At 36.4% G+C, this 16579-nt stretch overlaps 1 long non-coding RNA gene across 1 annotated transcript in view; it reads right to left on the bottom strand.

Moving 5' to 3' along the window:
* Positions 1-1570: 1570 nt before the first annotated feature.
* The window catches only part of LOC149435435 (uncharacterized), a 27072-nt gene continuing 12063 nt past the window's right edge, over positions 1571-16579 (bottom strand). Inside the window, exon 4 of the long non-coding RNA XR_016308489.1 lies at positions 1571-6612. This is a non-coding gene — a long non-coding RNA (uncharacterized LOC149435435). The remainder of the gene's footprint in view (positions 6613-16579) is intronic.

Below are 16579 nucleotides of genomic sequence, written 5' to 3'. Positions count from 1 at the left end.
TTTCTGAAAAAAGGAAAGCCAAGACTTTCCGATTCCCATGTTTTTGAATATCTGAATAGATCTGCCATGAATTATCAATTCTTTCTGATATAGGAAAGTCAAGACTTTCCAATTCCCATGTTTTTGAATATCTGAATAGATCTGCCATGAATTATCAAGTCTTTCTGAAATAGGAAAGTCAAGACTTTCCGATTCCTATGTTTTTGAACATTTGAAATAGATCTGCCATGAATTATCAAGTCTTTCCCATGTTTTTGAATATCTTAATAGATCTGCCATGATTTATCAAGCCTTTCCGAAATGGGAAAGTCAAGACTTTCCGATTCCCATGTTGTTGAACATTTGAGTAGATCTGCCATGAATTATCAAGTCTTTCTGAAATAGGAAAGTCAAGACTTTCCGATTCCTATGTTTTTGAACATTTGAAATAGATCTGCCATGAATTATCAAGTCTTTCCGAAATGGGAAAGTCAAGACTTTCCGATTCCCATGTTGTTGAACATTTGAGTAGACCTGCCATGAATTATCAAGCCTCATGGATGGATTCTATGGTTCTGATGGTACAAAACTATAAGGAACATTGAAATAATAATTTAATTGCACAAATATTGTATCTTTCAATCTTGGGGCATTAAAAAAAACATTTTTATCAGTAAGGTATCTTAATTCCATTACTGGCAAAGAAAAGGAAGAAAAAAATCTGTTCACAGTTAGTCCTCGTTCCCATTCTTGCTGGGATGGCATCTCAGATTGTCAGAGTCATTTAATATCCTATATATCAAATTCAGTCAGAGGCTGAGGCCTCAGCATGAGCCACAGTCTTTTAATTACCTACTGCATCAGCAACTCATTGGGTAAGACTTCCAATGTATTGTTGCAATGTGGTGCCTATAAGTGTTTAATATCATAAAAGTCTGATTGGCCTATACATATATATTTTTTTTATATTTTATAAAATCTAAAGCTAAAAAAAATTCTTTATTTTTGCATTTTATTTAGATTCCCATTAAAGCCTGGATGGAGGAGCCTTGGTCATGTTTTTGTAAGAGTAATATTATTTAAGACTTTTTGGTACATATAATGAAACATAAAACATGATTTACTGACATAACAGACAGGGAGTATAGATTCAATAAATTGTGACTCAGTAGGAGGCGGTGCGCATCTCAGAACATTCTAGAATGTTAACATTAAATCTGTCAAAAAAAAAAATCATTAAATAATTTATAACATGATATGTAAAAATCCACTTCTCCAATAATGTGATGTATTAATATTGGCTACAGTAAAAAAAAAAAAAAAAAAAAAAAAAAAACCTATCCCCCCTTCAGCATATTTTCCCCCATGACGTATTAATATTGGCTACAATAAAAAAAAAAAAAAAAAAACCTATCCCCCCTTCAGCATATTTTCCCCCATGACGTATTAATATTGGCTGCAATAAAAAAAAAAAAAAAAAAAAAACCTATCCCCCCTTCAGCATATTTTCCCCCATGACGTACACATTAAACTCAATACAGATCAATTCCACATTACCCTCGCCAGTTAAAAAATATGCCAAGCCTCTCCATCATCTCATAAATAATTTTATTAATTGCATGCAGCAAATCAACAAGCGGTTATCAAGCCATCTTTGTAATGTACATATTTTTTCCAAATAGACAAACAGAATGTGTTTTTCATAAAATAAATACTGAGAAATGTAAAGGATCCAAAATTTACTAAACAATCGACTTATTTTTCAGCTAAGCTAGACTTCTATCAACAACTCTCCATGTTTGGCCATCCAATGGACATCGTTAGACTTGGTTTGGCCCATGAGTACAATAAAAAGGAGAATTTGCTCTTCTGGGAAGGGACTGGGTACTGCTTTTTGAGGTCTTTCCAAAAACTATTATCAAGCCATCTTTGTAATGTACATATTTTTTTCAAACAGACAAACAAAATGTGTTTTTCATAAAATAGATACCGAGAAATGTAAAGGATCCAAAATTTACTAAACAATCGACTTATTTTTCAGCTAAGCTAGACTTCAATCAACAACTCTCCATCTTTGGACTCGTTAGGCCATCCAATGGACATCGCTAGACTTGGTTTGGCCCATGAGTACAATAAAAAGGAGAATTTGCTCTTCTGGGAAGGGAATGGCTACTGCTTTTTGAGGTCTTTCCAAAACAATTTTGGAAATTCTAAATTTGAAGATAGCATAGGTTCAGCATAGGTTCCGAATTTTTGATGGGCCAAGTAACTGGACTTCTTCTAACGCCATCTTAGAATATCAGCTACTGAATTTTTCTTCCCACCAACATTCACGTAAAGGCCATTTCACTGGCATACTTTCTACAGCCCTAGATCTGTGGAGATCCTAGATGTGATCCAAGTCCTTTGGGCAATTAGTTGCCCAACTAATTGCCCAAAGGACTTTTTGAATATCTGAACAGATCTGCCATGAATTATCAAGCCTTTCCGAAATGGGAAAGTCAAGACTTTCCGATTCCCATGCTGTTGAACATTTGAGTAGACCTGCCATGAATTATCAAGCCTCATGGATGGATTCTATGGTTCTGATGGTACAAAACTATAAGGAACGTTGAAATAATAATTTAATTGCACAAATATTGTATTTGTAGTTTCTGAAATGTGTGTTGCATGTTGATTGGCTGGTTGCTAGCTAAAAGCTAGCAACCAGCCAATCAACATGCAACACACATTTCAGAAACTGAGATACTAAATACATGTAGTACTGAGAATACACAACACTCGCCGGCTGGCAAATTATTAATTTCTCTATTTCCTGACAATCCAGAATATTCCAGAGATATCGATGGACATTACCCAATAACCATTTTGTCCCGTATAATCCCCAATTTTTTTTGTTTTTTACCTGATTGAGGGCATATATATTATTTTTGTAGCCAAAGATGGCTGCCTTGCCCAAAGATGTTGGTTAGCTAACATTCTTTTTTGAGCATTTTCTTTTTTTTTTTTTTTTTTTACCTGATTGAGGGCATATATATTATTTTTGTAGTCAAAGATGGCTGCCTTGCCCAAAGATGTTGGTTAGCTGACATTCTTTTTTTGAGCATTTTCTTTTTTTTTTTTTTTTCTTAAAAATCACAAAATTTTATCTCTCATTAAGCCCACCAAGTCTAATTTTCAAAGGCAAGGATTTTAAAAAAAAAATACAAGTTGGAAAATTCCCTGAGACTAATTAACAGCTCAAAACATTTTTCTCTCGGTTGTATCTTTCCACATAAACTTCTATGTGCCCTTTGCAACAGGTTTCAAGCTACTACTCCAGTTTGGCACTATAATTATGTCTCCAGACTAGTAAAAAAAATTCCCTTTTAATCACAGGCTTCAAAAAATAATTTATTTATTTATTTTAGAAAATAATTCTGATTTTTTTATTGTATTTTTTTTTTTTATTGACCCTCTACTGTCCCATTCTGATTAGGTCCCAGTTATTTTTTTGAATCCCCCCTCTCCAAATTACAACTTAACCCCATTAGCTGCGAGAGGGAGCAGCAATCAAGAGCGTTAAATATCTCTTGTCCGTGTTTAGCTCTTGTTTCAGCAGACCTTTTATTTTATGGCATTTTCTAACTGCATAATCCCCTTACTTAGGGGGTGGGATTAAAAATCCAATCCTTCTCAGCAGGCAGAGACCTCTGGTCAAATGTCGCTTCCACAGACTGAACTAAAAAGTTTTCTTAGGATCCAGTCTAGTGGAAAACAAGTTAATTATACAGGCTAAATCAAAGAAGAGCTAAGCAAGTTTTTTTTTTTTTTTTAACCTCAACTCAACTAGCCCAACTGTCACAAACAAAAAAAAAAATGCACGTTGGTTAGTGTAAAATAAACCAACCAAATTAAAAAATACTAAACATATTAACAGTTATTATACTTTTGTTTGCAGGAAAAAAAAAAAGAAAAAAAAAAGTTTGGCTGATTATACAAGTAATATTCAATTTTCCTTTTTTTTTTTTTTTTTTTTTTGTTAATTGTTTTCATCCCAAAAAAAAGACTGGTGAAAAAATTGAAGGCCATATTTAAAAAAAAAATTAATAAAAAAAATGAAAAGAAAAAAAAAGGTCTGTGAAAAGTATTTAAAAATATTAAAAAAAAAATTAATAAAAAAATGAAAAAAAAATGTCTGTGAAAACTGCTGCGTTTTAGTCCCAAACCATAATATAAAGATATGTTTTTGGGTGATAAATAAAATATCATATTCCATTCAGAAGGTTACATTATATTATACAGGCTAAATCAAAGAAGAGCTAAGCAAGTTTTTTTTTTTTTTAACCTCAACTCAACTAGCCCAACTGTCACAAACAAAAAAAATGCACGTTGGTTAGTGTAAAATAAACCAACCAAATTAAAAAATACTAAACATATTAAAAGTTATTATACTTTTGTTTGCAGGAAAAAAAAAGTTTGGGTGATTAATATTCAATTTTCCTTTTTTTTTTGTTTTGTTTGAAGACTGGTGAAAAAATTGAAGGCCATATTTAAAAAAAAAATTAATAAAAAAATGAAACGAAAAAAAAAAAGGTCTGTGAAAACTATTTAAAAATATTTAAAAAAACAATTAATAAAAAAATGAAAAAAAAAATGTCTGTGAAAACTGGTGCGTTTTAGTCCCAAGCTGGCTCCCAAACCACAATATAAAGATTTGTTTTTGGGTGATAAATAAAATATCATATTCCATTCAGAAGGTTACATTATATTATACAGGCTAAATCAAAGAAGAGCTAAGCAAGTTTTTTTTTTTAAACCTCAACTCAACTAGCCCAACTGTCACAAACAAAAAAAAAATATGCATGTTGGTTAGTGTAAAATAAACCAACCAAATTAAAAAAATACTGAACATATTAAAAGTTATTATACTTTTGTTTGCAGGAAAAAAAAAAAAGTTTGGCTGATTATACAAGTAATATTCAGTTTTCCTTTTTTTTTTTGTTAATTGTTTTCATCCCAAAAAAAGACTGGTGAAAAAATTGAAGGCCATATTTAAAAAAAAAAATTAATAAAAAAATGAAAAGAAAAAAAAAAGGTCTGTGAAAACTATTTAAAAATATTAAAAAAAAAATTAATAAAAAAATGAAAAAAAAAATGTCTGTGAAAACTGCTGCGTTTTAGTCCCAAACCATAATATAAAGATTTGTTTTTGGGTGATAAATAAAATATCATATTCCATTCAGAAGGTTACATTATATTATACAGGCTAAATCAAAGAAGAGCTAAGCAAGTTTTTTTTTTTTTTAACCTCAACTCAACTAGCCCAACTGTCACAAACAAAAAAAAAATGCACGTTGGTTAGTGTGAAATAAACCAACCAAATTAAAAAATACTAAACATATTAAAAGTTATTATACTTTTGTTTGCAGGAGAAAAAAAGTTTGGGTGATTAATATTCAATTTTCCTTTTTTTTTGTTTTGTTTGAAGACTGGTGAAAAAACTGAATGCCATATTTAAAAAAAAAAATTAATAAAAAAAATGAAAAGAAAAAAAAAAGGTCTGTGAAAACTATTTAAAAATATTTAAAAAGAACAATTAATAAAAAAATGAAAAAAAAAATGTCTGTGAAAACTGGTGCGTTTTAGTCCCAAGCTGGCTCCCAAACCACAATATAAAGATTTGTTTTTGGGTGATAAATAATGATGTTGGTTAGTGTAAAATAAACCAAACAAATTAAAAAATACTAAACATATTAAAAGTTATTATACTTTTGTTTGCAGGAAAAAAAAAAAGTTTGGCTGATTATACAAGTAATATTCAATTTTCCTTTTTTTTTGTTAATTGTTTTCATCCCAAAAAAAAAGTTTTTTTGAAGACTGGTGAAAAAATTGAAGGCCATATTTAAAAAAAAATTAATAAAAAAATGAAAAGAAAAAAAAAAGGTCTGTGAAAACTATTTAAAAATATAAAAAAAATAAAATTAATAGAAAAATTAAAAAAAAAAATGTCTGTGAAAACTGTTGCGTTTTAGTCCCAAACCATAACATAAAGATTTGTTTTTGGGTGATAAATAAAATATCATATTCCATTCAGAAGGTTACATTGCGCCACGTCCTTGTAAGATGATTATAAATTCCTGCTGTCATTATTCATACCAATCCAATCTGTAGTTGTTCACTTCCATATTTTAGAAGTCTTGAAAAGTCTTTTTTTTTTTTTTTTTCTCTAAAAACCTGTTACACCCCCAGCCAAGGCTTGAGTCGAGAACAGTGGAGTCTTGGAAGAGTCCATAAATTTAGCAGGTAAGGTCATTCATATTTCATTATACCTCATGGAAAGGGCGGTTGATATCAAGTCCTACCTCCAGATAATATTCCAGAAGCAAATTAACATACTTTTTTTAACAGTCCATCAGCTCCGGCACGGTCCAGAATTCCTTCTTGAACCCTTTTGACGTTTCGGTGACTCTTTCTTCCTTCGAAAAACCACCATAACTAGGCGCGTAATGGGGTTATTTTTACTTTCGGTTATCTAGCTTTATGAAGAATTGACAACACTCATACAGCTAGATAACCAAAGATAACAATTAACCCCTGTTCGTCCCAATGCCAGCATCCTCCTCCGTGTCTTTTATTCCAGAATATTGATTTCTAATTTAAAAAAAAAAATACAAATGTTACCTTCTGATAGATAGAACACACCGCATGATCACAGTTTCCTATGCATGTACACTTCAAGACACAAAAAAGGACATAAAATCATAAAAAAAAAAAATTCTGATATTTTCTAGCTGAGTAGCAATTAACACTTACAAAAAAAAAAAAAAAAAAGAAAACAAAATAAAAAAAAAAAAATGAAAACAAAATAAAATAAAAAAAAATGAAAATAAAATAAAAAAAAAATGAAAACAAAATAAAATAAAAAAAATTAAAACAAAATAAAATAAAAAAACATTAAAACAAAATAAAATAAAAAAAAAATGAAAACAAAATAAAATTTAAAAAAATGAAAACAAAATAAAATAAAAAAAAAATGAAAACAAAATAAAATAAAAAAAAATGAAAACAAAATAAAACAAAAAAAATTAAAAGAAAATAAAATAAAAAAAAATTAAAACAAAATAAAATTAAATTAAATTAAATTTTAAAAAAATACAATATCCAAGACCGCTACCTTAGCAAGGCTACAACGTAATACCGAACCACCTCGTTAGCCAAATGAAGCAGTAAGCCCGTCCTTCGATTACGATACAAAGGGAACCTCACCGTATATGATCTAGATCTCCTGCACGACTCATTAATTAAAATTTATTAGCTCTCTCAGGAGTCAGACCTTTGCGAAAACCCAAGACCGTCTTCCGCTTCCAGATTGCCCACGCTCCACGCCGCGCACGTCGATTATTAACCGCGTATCGAATCAGAACGAGATTAGAACGGTAATACACAATAATAGCTATTGAGAAGACAGCGTTATGTAAGAGGTGTCAAGCTCAGCTTTTTTTTTTTTTTCTTTTCCTTCCATTTCCATCAGGTCTTGATGAGAAAATTCCCAAGGAATTCTAGCGTTAGCTGATTATAATCTGAAGCATCTTGTGCCAGAAAGAAAAAAAAAAATGAGATCACTCTTGGAAAAAAAAAAGCCTCCGGGAAGACTGTGCATGGGGGGGGGGAGGTTAACACATTTCCCGAGATCCATCTGCCTCGATGGGTTCCCTCCTCGACCCCTCGGTAGCTCAGAGGTTGCGTCTGGCAATGTTGCTACGTTGAAACATCTTCTGCTCTAGGGGGTGTTAGGGAAATGCATGCCCATTCATTCTTTTGCACACCCCTCCCTTTCCCTGGCTGTGATTGGCTAGAAGGCTGGGGATGTCAGCAGTCCTGACTTACTGCTGGCCTGTAGAAATTTCATTTGTCAGAGGGGGAGGGACTAGGGGCAGAGGAGAAGGGGAAAAAAAATGTATCCCTGGCCTTTGGACAGCACCTTCCCTTATGAAATGACCTGGCCAGGGTCCTGTATTGTCACCATCCAAATGTTCTGATCTCCCAGCTTCCTTTGTTATCCACCAGCCACATTTGGTTGTAAGGTTCAAGGCCAAATCTTCCACCGCAACCCTTCAGTGTTCATCGTTAACCCTTTAATGTTCAACCTGGGTACAAAATTCTTTGAGCTTCAATGTTGTCGAAGTAAATTTGCTACCCCAGTGGCTTCTCGTATCGATACAGGACTCCAGTACATTGGGTAGCCCAGTTACTTCTCATATCAATACGGGACTTCAGTAGATTGGGTACCCCAGTGGCTTCTCATATCAATACAGGACTCCAGTACATTGGATAACCCAGTTTGTTCTCATATCAATACGGGACTTCAGTAGACTGGGTACCCCAGTGGCTTCTCGTATCGATACAGGACTCCAGTACATTGGGTAACCCAGTTACTTCTCATATCAATACGGGACTTCAGTAGATTGGGTACCCCAGTGGCTTCTCGTATCGATACAGGACTCCAGTACATTGGGTATCCATGTACTGATACCTTGATCGATCAATGCCCTCCCACAACAAGGATCGACCTTTAAGTTTCAGTCCACCCAGAACTAAAATCATGGTCATGTAAAGATGATAATAGATTGGGGAACCCAGTGGTTCGGGATTCCGGTAGATTGGGTAACCCAGTGTCTTCCCGTATCAATGCATGACTCCAGTAAGTTGCGTATCGATATGGAACTCCAGGAGTTTGGATCACCCAGTGGCTTCTCGTATCGATACAGGACTCCAGTTCATTGGGTAACCCAGTTACTTCTCATATCAATACGGGACTCCAGTAGATTGGGTAACCCAGTAACTTCTCATATCAATACAGAACTCCGGTAGATTGGGTACCCCAGTGGCTTTTTGTATTGATACAGGACACCAGTACATTGAGTAACCCAGTTACTTCTCATATCAATATGGGACTCCAGTAGATTGGCTAACCCAGTGGCTTCTCGGATCGATACAGGACTCCAGTACATTGGGTAACCCAGTTACTTCTCATATCAATACGGGACTCCAGTACATTGGGTAACCCAGTAGCTTCTCATATCAATACAGGGCTCCAGTAGACTGGGTAACCCAGTGGCTTCCCGTATCAATACGGGACTCCAGTAGACTGGGTAACCCAGTGGCTTCCCTTATCGATACAGGACTCCAGTAGGTTAGCTAACCCAGTGGCTTCTCGTATCGATGCGAGACTCCAGTAGATTGGGTAACCCAGTGGCTTCCAGTATCAATACAGCACTCCAGTAGATTTCGTAACCCAGTGGCTTCCAGTATCAATACAGGACCCCAGTAGATTGGGTAACCCAATGGCTTCCCTTATCGATACAAGACTCCAGTAGATTGGGTAACCCAGTGGCTTCTCATATCGATACAGGACTCCAGTAGATTGGGTAACCCAGTGGCTACCAGTATCAATACAGCACTCCAGTAGATTTCGTAACCCAGTGGCTTCCAGTATCAATACAGGACCCCAGTAGATTGGGTAACCCAGTGGCTTCTCATATCGATACAGGACTCCAGTAGATTGGGTAACCCAGTGGCTTCTCATATCGATACGAGACTCCAGTAGATTGGGTAACCCAGTGGTTTCCCTTATCGATACAAGACTCCAGTAGATTGGGTAACCCAGTGGCTTCCCTTATCGATACAAGACTCCAGTAGATTGGGTAACCCAGTGGCTTCCCTTATCGATACAAGACTCTAGTAGATTGGGTAACCCAGTGGCTTCTCATATCGATACGAGACTCCAGTAGATTGGGTAACCCTGTGGCTTCCAGTATCAATACAGGACTACAGTAGATTGGGTAACCCCGTGGCTTCTTCTATCGATACAGGACTCCAGTAGATTGGGTAACCCCAGTGGCAAGTATACCCTGCAGGAGAGCCTGACTCTATCATCCCCTATCATGGAGCCTTACTACACATTTTAAGAAAGAGGAGTCTCATTCCTTCGGCTGCATTCTGCATGGTCATTAAGGTTACTTAAATATTAAGGAAAGAGAGTGGAAACTGATGGTGATGGTAACAAAAGCTGGGTAAAGCACTCCACCAGAGTACTGGAGAGACACTTGGAGCTAGTGGTCTGTTTAGTCCCTTAGTCCAGATCCAATGTGTGTATGACTATTGGTGTAAGGAAGCTGGTTTGGGCTTCATGCATCACCAGGGATATACTTTAAAAGCTTAGGAAAGGAGAAATGTCTTCCTCATATCAACCAACATTTGCCTTCCAAAACTACACTATAGCAAGGGTATCTAGTATCCAATTATTGCTAAGGGCAACCTATCTATTGTATCCTCGAGTCTTAGATCTGAGTCATTGACCCCGATTTATTAAAGAAACTGAGCATGATACCTCTGAAAAGGGAATTTTCACTCTGCAAGGGAATTTCCACTTATCTTAGTAAATGTGGCAAAAATTTACTTTGCGAAGAATACCCAAGGACAATTTATCAGACAGGATTTTTGCTTGATTATGATTGGATGATTGAAGTCAGTAGAATTTTCTCACATTCACAAACCTGAGTGAAAATTAATTTTTCAAAGTGAATGCGCCCAATTCCTTTAGCAAAGTTAGGGTCTTTGAAAAATTCCTAAAAGGCCAAAATTTCACACAAACTGTCCCGAAACAATTAAGTACTACCTGCCAGTTTTAGGCTTTTTACTCCAATGCCAGAGAGGAATAAATGGAGGAGGATCTGTCTGGAGTGAAAATGACCGACAGTTACACCGCTGACCCAGAATTTGTTGTTTTTGGACAGCAGCCTAGTTGACTTATCAACCACACTGACCAAAGCTGATGACATGTATGGTGTCATAGTGATTTCCCTTAGTGGACCATCTCTAATGGTCAATGGATGAAGGTCAACCGCCACGGGTAATAGAAGCTGAGGAACAGTCAATGCTGTTGTGTAAGTTTTTGGTGTATGGCCTTGTAGATTAAAGGCCCAAATGTGGTCCAGAAATGCCAGATGTGGGCCAGAAATGCCAGATGTGGGCCAGAAGGGCCAGATGTGGGAATACAAAATGTAAAAGCTAACATGATAGAGAGCCAACTGAAACCTAATAGCTGATACAAGGAGAGCAATGTGCAAAAAAACTCATAGCAACACTCATACTCAAATGAACTCATCATTAAAGGTTTCAATTTCAGTATCTATTTTTTTTTTTTAGTTGCTATTATTTATTTCCACCATATTGGAAAGACAAGGAGGTTTCATAATCAATAATCATCTGACGTACAATGTCTGTGGACTGAAATGACACGTTATCCCTTGCATCGAGGTCCGTGAGAATACTGTGGGATATTTTGAACTGATCTCTGGGCCAATGGCTGTGAACATAACAATAGATTCAAATGTGAAGGTAATGGAAATGGCAGTTGCCTTCCTTGTGTATATAGTGTCCAGTGTTATTATTGCATCTGTCTGGGCTGTGAGCCATTCCTGGAAAGAAGCTTCCTCTCTCAAGGAAATACCTTAGAAAGCTATTGTCTATCTATCTATCTATCTATCTATCTTTCTTTCTTTCTTTCTTTCTTTCTCTCTCTCTCTCTCTCTCTCTCCCTCTCTCTCTCTCTCTCTCTCTCTCTCTCTTTCTTTCTTTCATCTGTCATTACCCATAACTCAACCCATCAATTTATTTTACTTTCCTCTGACCCATTCTTTCTCTCCCTTATTTCTTCTGTCCTTTGTTCTCTATCTCTCTTTATCTCTGTTACACTCTTTCTTTCTCCCTGCCTCTCTTCTTTCCTTTTTCTCTCTCACTCTCTTTCTCTCCTTCCCTCTTTCTTTCTTTCTTTCTTTCTTTCTTTCTTTCTTTCTTTCTTTCTTTCTTTCTCTGTCCCATTTTCTCTCTCTATGTTTTATTATTCTCTCTATTCTCTTCTCTTCTTTCTTTTCTTTCTCTCTCCTTCCCTCTGCCCCACTGTCTTGCTCTCTATCTTTTTCCCATTATCTCTCTCCCTCCTTTCTTCCCTTTTCTCTCTTTCCCTTACAGTCTTTCTCTCTCCCCCTCTTTCTCTGTTTCCCCTCTCCCAACCTATTTTCCTTCTTTATCCCTTACATCCATCCTCTGTTTTGCTCTCTCCCTCCCTCCCTCCCTCCCTCCCTCCCTCCCTCCCTCCCTTCCTTCCTCCCTTCTTTCCTCCCTTCCTTCCTTCCTTCCTTATTTCTCTAGAGCAGGGCTTCAATCATGGCACAACATCCCATAGAAAATCAATCACAGAAAGTCCAGAAGGTGTCAAGATTTTCAAAAATGTCTCCAGTCTTTATAGTTTTTTTCTCTCTTTTCCTTTGTCTCCTTTCTTTCTTTCTTTCTTTCTTTCTTTCTTTCTTTCTTTCTTTCTTTCTTTCTTTCTTTCTTTCTTTCTTTCTCTGTCCCATTTTCTCTCTCTATGTTTTATTATTCTCTCTATTCTCTTCTCTTCTTTCTTTTCTTTCTCTCTCCTTCCCTCTGCCCCACTCTCTTGCTCTCTATCTTTTTCCCATTATCTCTCTCCCTCCTTTCTTCCCTTTTCTCTCTTTCCCTTACAGTCTTTCTCTCTCCCCCTCTTTCTCTGTTTCCCCTCTCCCAACTTTTCTTTCTTTCTTTCTTTCTTTCTTTCTTTCTTTCTTTCTTTCTTTCTTTCTTTCTTTCTTTCTTTCATCTTTTCCATATCTGTCTATCTATCTATTTATCTGTCTATTGTTACCCATATCTTGACCTATTATCTATCTATCCATCTATCTATCTATTATCTATCTATCCATCTATCTATCTATTATCTATCTATCTATCTATCTATCTATCTATCTATCTATCTATCTATCTATTATCTATCTATTATCTATCTATCTATCTATCTATCTATCTATCTATCTATCTGTCTGTCTGTCTGTCTGTCTGTCTGTCTATCTATCTATCTATCTATCTATCTATCTATCTATCTATCTATTATCTATCTATTATCTATCTATCTATCTATCTATCTATCTATCTATCTATCTATCTATCTGTCTATCTATCTATCTATCTATCTATCTATCTATCTATCTATCTATATATCTATTATCTATCTATCTATTATCTATCTATCTATCTATCTATCTATCTATCTATCTATCTATATATCTATTATCTATCTATCTATCTATCTATTATCTATCTATTATCTATCTATCTATCTATCTATCTATCTATCTATCTATCTATCTATTATCTATCTATCTATTATCTATCTATCTATCTATCTATCTATCTATCTATCTATCTATCTATCTATCTATCTATTATCTATCTATCTATCTATCATTTCAGCACATGTTTTAGAACAAACTTGTTACAAACTGTACCATACACCTGAAAGATGTGAGGATTCTCGAGGTTTCTACAAACTCAGCACCTTCTCTGAACAGCTGCTGAAATAAAACCAAATACACCATCCTTATATTCGACCGTGGGAGCTGAAGATAAAGCTCATTCACAAAGCTTACACACCGAGATGAAGATAATTATTTAAAGAAATAAATGGCAGTTATTTTCAGCCCCGATTTGAACATAACTGTCACAAATCTTTCTTTCTTTCTTTCTTTCTTTCTTTCTTTCTTTCTTTCTTTCTTTCTTTCTCTCTCTCTCTTTCTTTCTTTCTTTCTTTCTTTCTGTCTCTCTCTTTTTCTTTCTTTCTTTCTTTCTTTCTTTCTTTCTCTCTCTTTCTTTCTTTCTTTTTTTTTCTCTTTCTCTCTCTCTCTATTCCTCACTCTCTCTTCACCTCTCCCTCTTCCTCCCCCCCTCTCTCTCTCCCTCTCTCTCTCCCTCTCTCTCTCTCTCTCTCTCTCTCTCTCTCTCTCTCTCTCTCTCTCTCTCGCTTTCTTTCTTTCTTTCTTTCTTTCTTTCTTTCTTTCTTTCTTTCTTTCTCACAAATCTATCTTTTTGATTATCTTTATCACATTCATACCTTTTTGTTCTTCTATTCTTTATCATCCATAATGATTCCATTCTGATCCCCTTTTTATGATCAGTCACACATCAATTATGCATGCGAAGCGTGTATATTTTTAAATACATTTTCTCTTAGGCTACATGGATACCATGTGCAAAGTATTCTCTGTTATTAATTATTTTTAATGTAACGATGGTTCTTTGACCTTGGCCCACACTACACAATGCATACGTTATTGTTAATATACGTCTGCTGCATGTACCACTTCTGGAGGCAGGAGACCAGCTAATTAATCCATTCATGGAATGGGCAGGCACACTTCAAAAGGACTAACCAAACGGCGCAGCTCAATTTGCAATCACCGCGAGCCTAGATATCTCTCCATACGTACGTTCCAATGCCTTCAGCCTACAGCCTGCGAGAAACGCCAGGGTCTTATAACATTAGCCACACATGAGATCTATTCTTGGAAGGGGCATTGGAGACTTTCATGATCCCCAGCATGCTAGTAGACAAAATGGTTGCCGGGGAGTCGATGAATGTACCACCTTCCCTGTACATGGATTTGCTTAGAAAAGTAAAAAAAAAAAAGAAAAAGAAAATGACAAATCTGCAAGGCCTTGCTTGTTTCATTCAGTATGGCGCCCTGGTGGGAATATTTATGCTGTTATCCAATCTAAATATCTAAAAGAAGGAGGAGCCAATGGGGTTTAATCACTGAAAGGGCAATGATTGGTTGCTTAGCTTAGTGAATTCAGTGAAGATATTCTGCCTTTGAATATTTAATCATGTGTAAGGGAAACGAAAAAAAAAAAATAAGTTGTGGCTGGTGCATGAGTTGGTCAATGAAGTGCACATTCTCCTTCGGCAAGTCCATGCCAAGAAGACGGTATGGCTACTCCAGATTTACACCTCGAATGTCTGTTCTAATTTTACTAATTTGATTTAAACAGTAAACATGAGGCATGAGATTCGTGGGTATTCCATGTGTCTTGCAGGCCCCTACCTGGGATAGATATCCACGGGTAGAGGAGCCAAGGAGCCACACTTAGCAAGCGCACTCCATGAAATGGCGGGAACAGAGTCATGTGGCTTGGTCCAGGATCAACGGTCAATGATTTTTGTGAACACTCCTCCATTCTCATCCCTCCTCTCCCCCTCTACATCTCATTGTTTCTCTCTACAAATCTCTCTCTGAAAATTGCTCCTTTCCTCCTTCTTCTCCCCCTCCCTCTTTCCAACTGTCTTTTTTCTCCTTTCTCCTCCATCTTCTCGATCTCTCTCCAAACCTCTCTTTATTTCTCTCCTTTCTTGTCCTCCTCCCCTACTTCCATCCTTTCTCCACCTTCATCCTCTTTCTTTCTTTCTTTCTTTCTTTCTTTCTTTCTTTCTTTCTTTCTTTCTTTCTTTCTTTCTTTCTTTCTTTCTTTCTTTCTTTCTTTCTTTCTTTCTTTCTCTCTCTCTTTCTTTCTCTGTCCCATTTTCTCTCTCTATGTTTTATTATTCTCTCTATTCTCTTCTCTTCTTTCCTTTCTTTCTCTCTCCTTCCCTCTGCCCCACTCTCTTGCTCTCTCTTCTTCCCCTTATCTCTCTCCCTCCTTTCTTCCTTTTTCTCTCTCTCTTTCCCTTACAGTCTTTCTCTCTCCCCCTCTTTCTCTGTTTCCCCTCTCCCAACCTATTTTCCTTCTTTCTCCCTTATATCCATCCTCTGTTTTGCTCCATCCCTCCCTTCCTTCCTCCCTCCCTCCCTCCCTTCCTTCCTTCCTTCCTTCCTTCCTTCCTTCCTTCCTTCCTTCTCTAGAGCCAGGCTTCAATCATGGTACCACATCCCACATCCCAATCACAGAAAGTCCAGAAGGTGTCAAGATTTTCAGAAATGTCTCCAGTCTTTATAGTTTTCTTTCTTTCTTTCTTTCCTTCTTTCTTTCTCTCTCTCTCTCTCTCTCTCTCTCTCTTTCTCTTCCTCTCTCTCTTCCTCTCTCTCCTTCTCTCTCTCCTCTCTCTCCTTCTCTTTCTTTCTTCTCTCTCTCTCTCTCTCTCCCTCTCTCCCTCTCTCTCCTTCTCTCTCTCTTTCTCTTTCTCTCTCTCTCTCTCTCTCTCTTCCCCTCTCTCTCTCTCTCTCCTTCTCTCTCTCTCCTTCTCTCTCTCCTTCCCTCTTTCTTTCTTTCTTTCTTTCTTTCTTTCTTTCTTTCTCTCTTTCTTTCTTTCTTTCTTTCTTTCTTTCCTTCCTTCCTTCCTTCCATCCTTCCTTCCTTCCTTCCTTCCCTCCCTCCTTCCTTCCTTCCTTCCTTCCTTCCTTCCTTCCTTCCTTCCTTCCTTCCTTCCTTCCCTCCTTCCTTCCTTCCTTCCTTCCTTCCTTCCTTCCTTCCTTCCTTCCCTCCTTCCTTCCTTCCTTCCTTCCTTCCTTCCTTCCCTCCTTCCTTCCTTCCTTCCTTCCTTCCTTCCCTCCTTCCTTTTTCTGTTCCTCTATCCTCCCCCAGTTCCTCGTTTCCACCACAATCCTTTCTCCCTTTTTCTTTCTGCCCCCTCCCCTTCCTATTTATTTCATACTTGATCCCCCTCTACCCATAGCATTCAAAGTGGAACATTCCATGGAACGCATCCATTGGCTCACAACATGCTTTCCTGTCATTGTGAAGCATTTACTCCTCGTAAGCATCATTC

Source organism: Staurois parvus, unplaced genomic scaffold (genome assembly GCF_062004578.1).
Source record: "Staurois parvus isolate SC_StPar_1 unplaced genomic scaffold, SC_StPar_1.0 ptg001514l, whole genome shotgun sequence".
In the NCBI taxonomy this organism is placed as follows: domain Eukaryota; kingdom Metazoa; phylum Chordata; class Amphibia; order Anura; family Ranidae; genus Staurois; species Staurois parvus.
The sequence above is the reverse complement of the archived record's forward strand: the minus strand, read 5'-3'. Positions and strand labels throughout refer to the sequence as shown.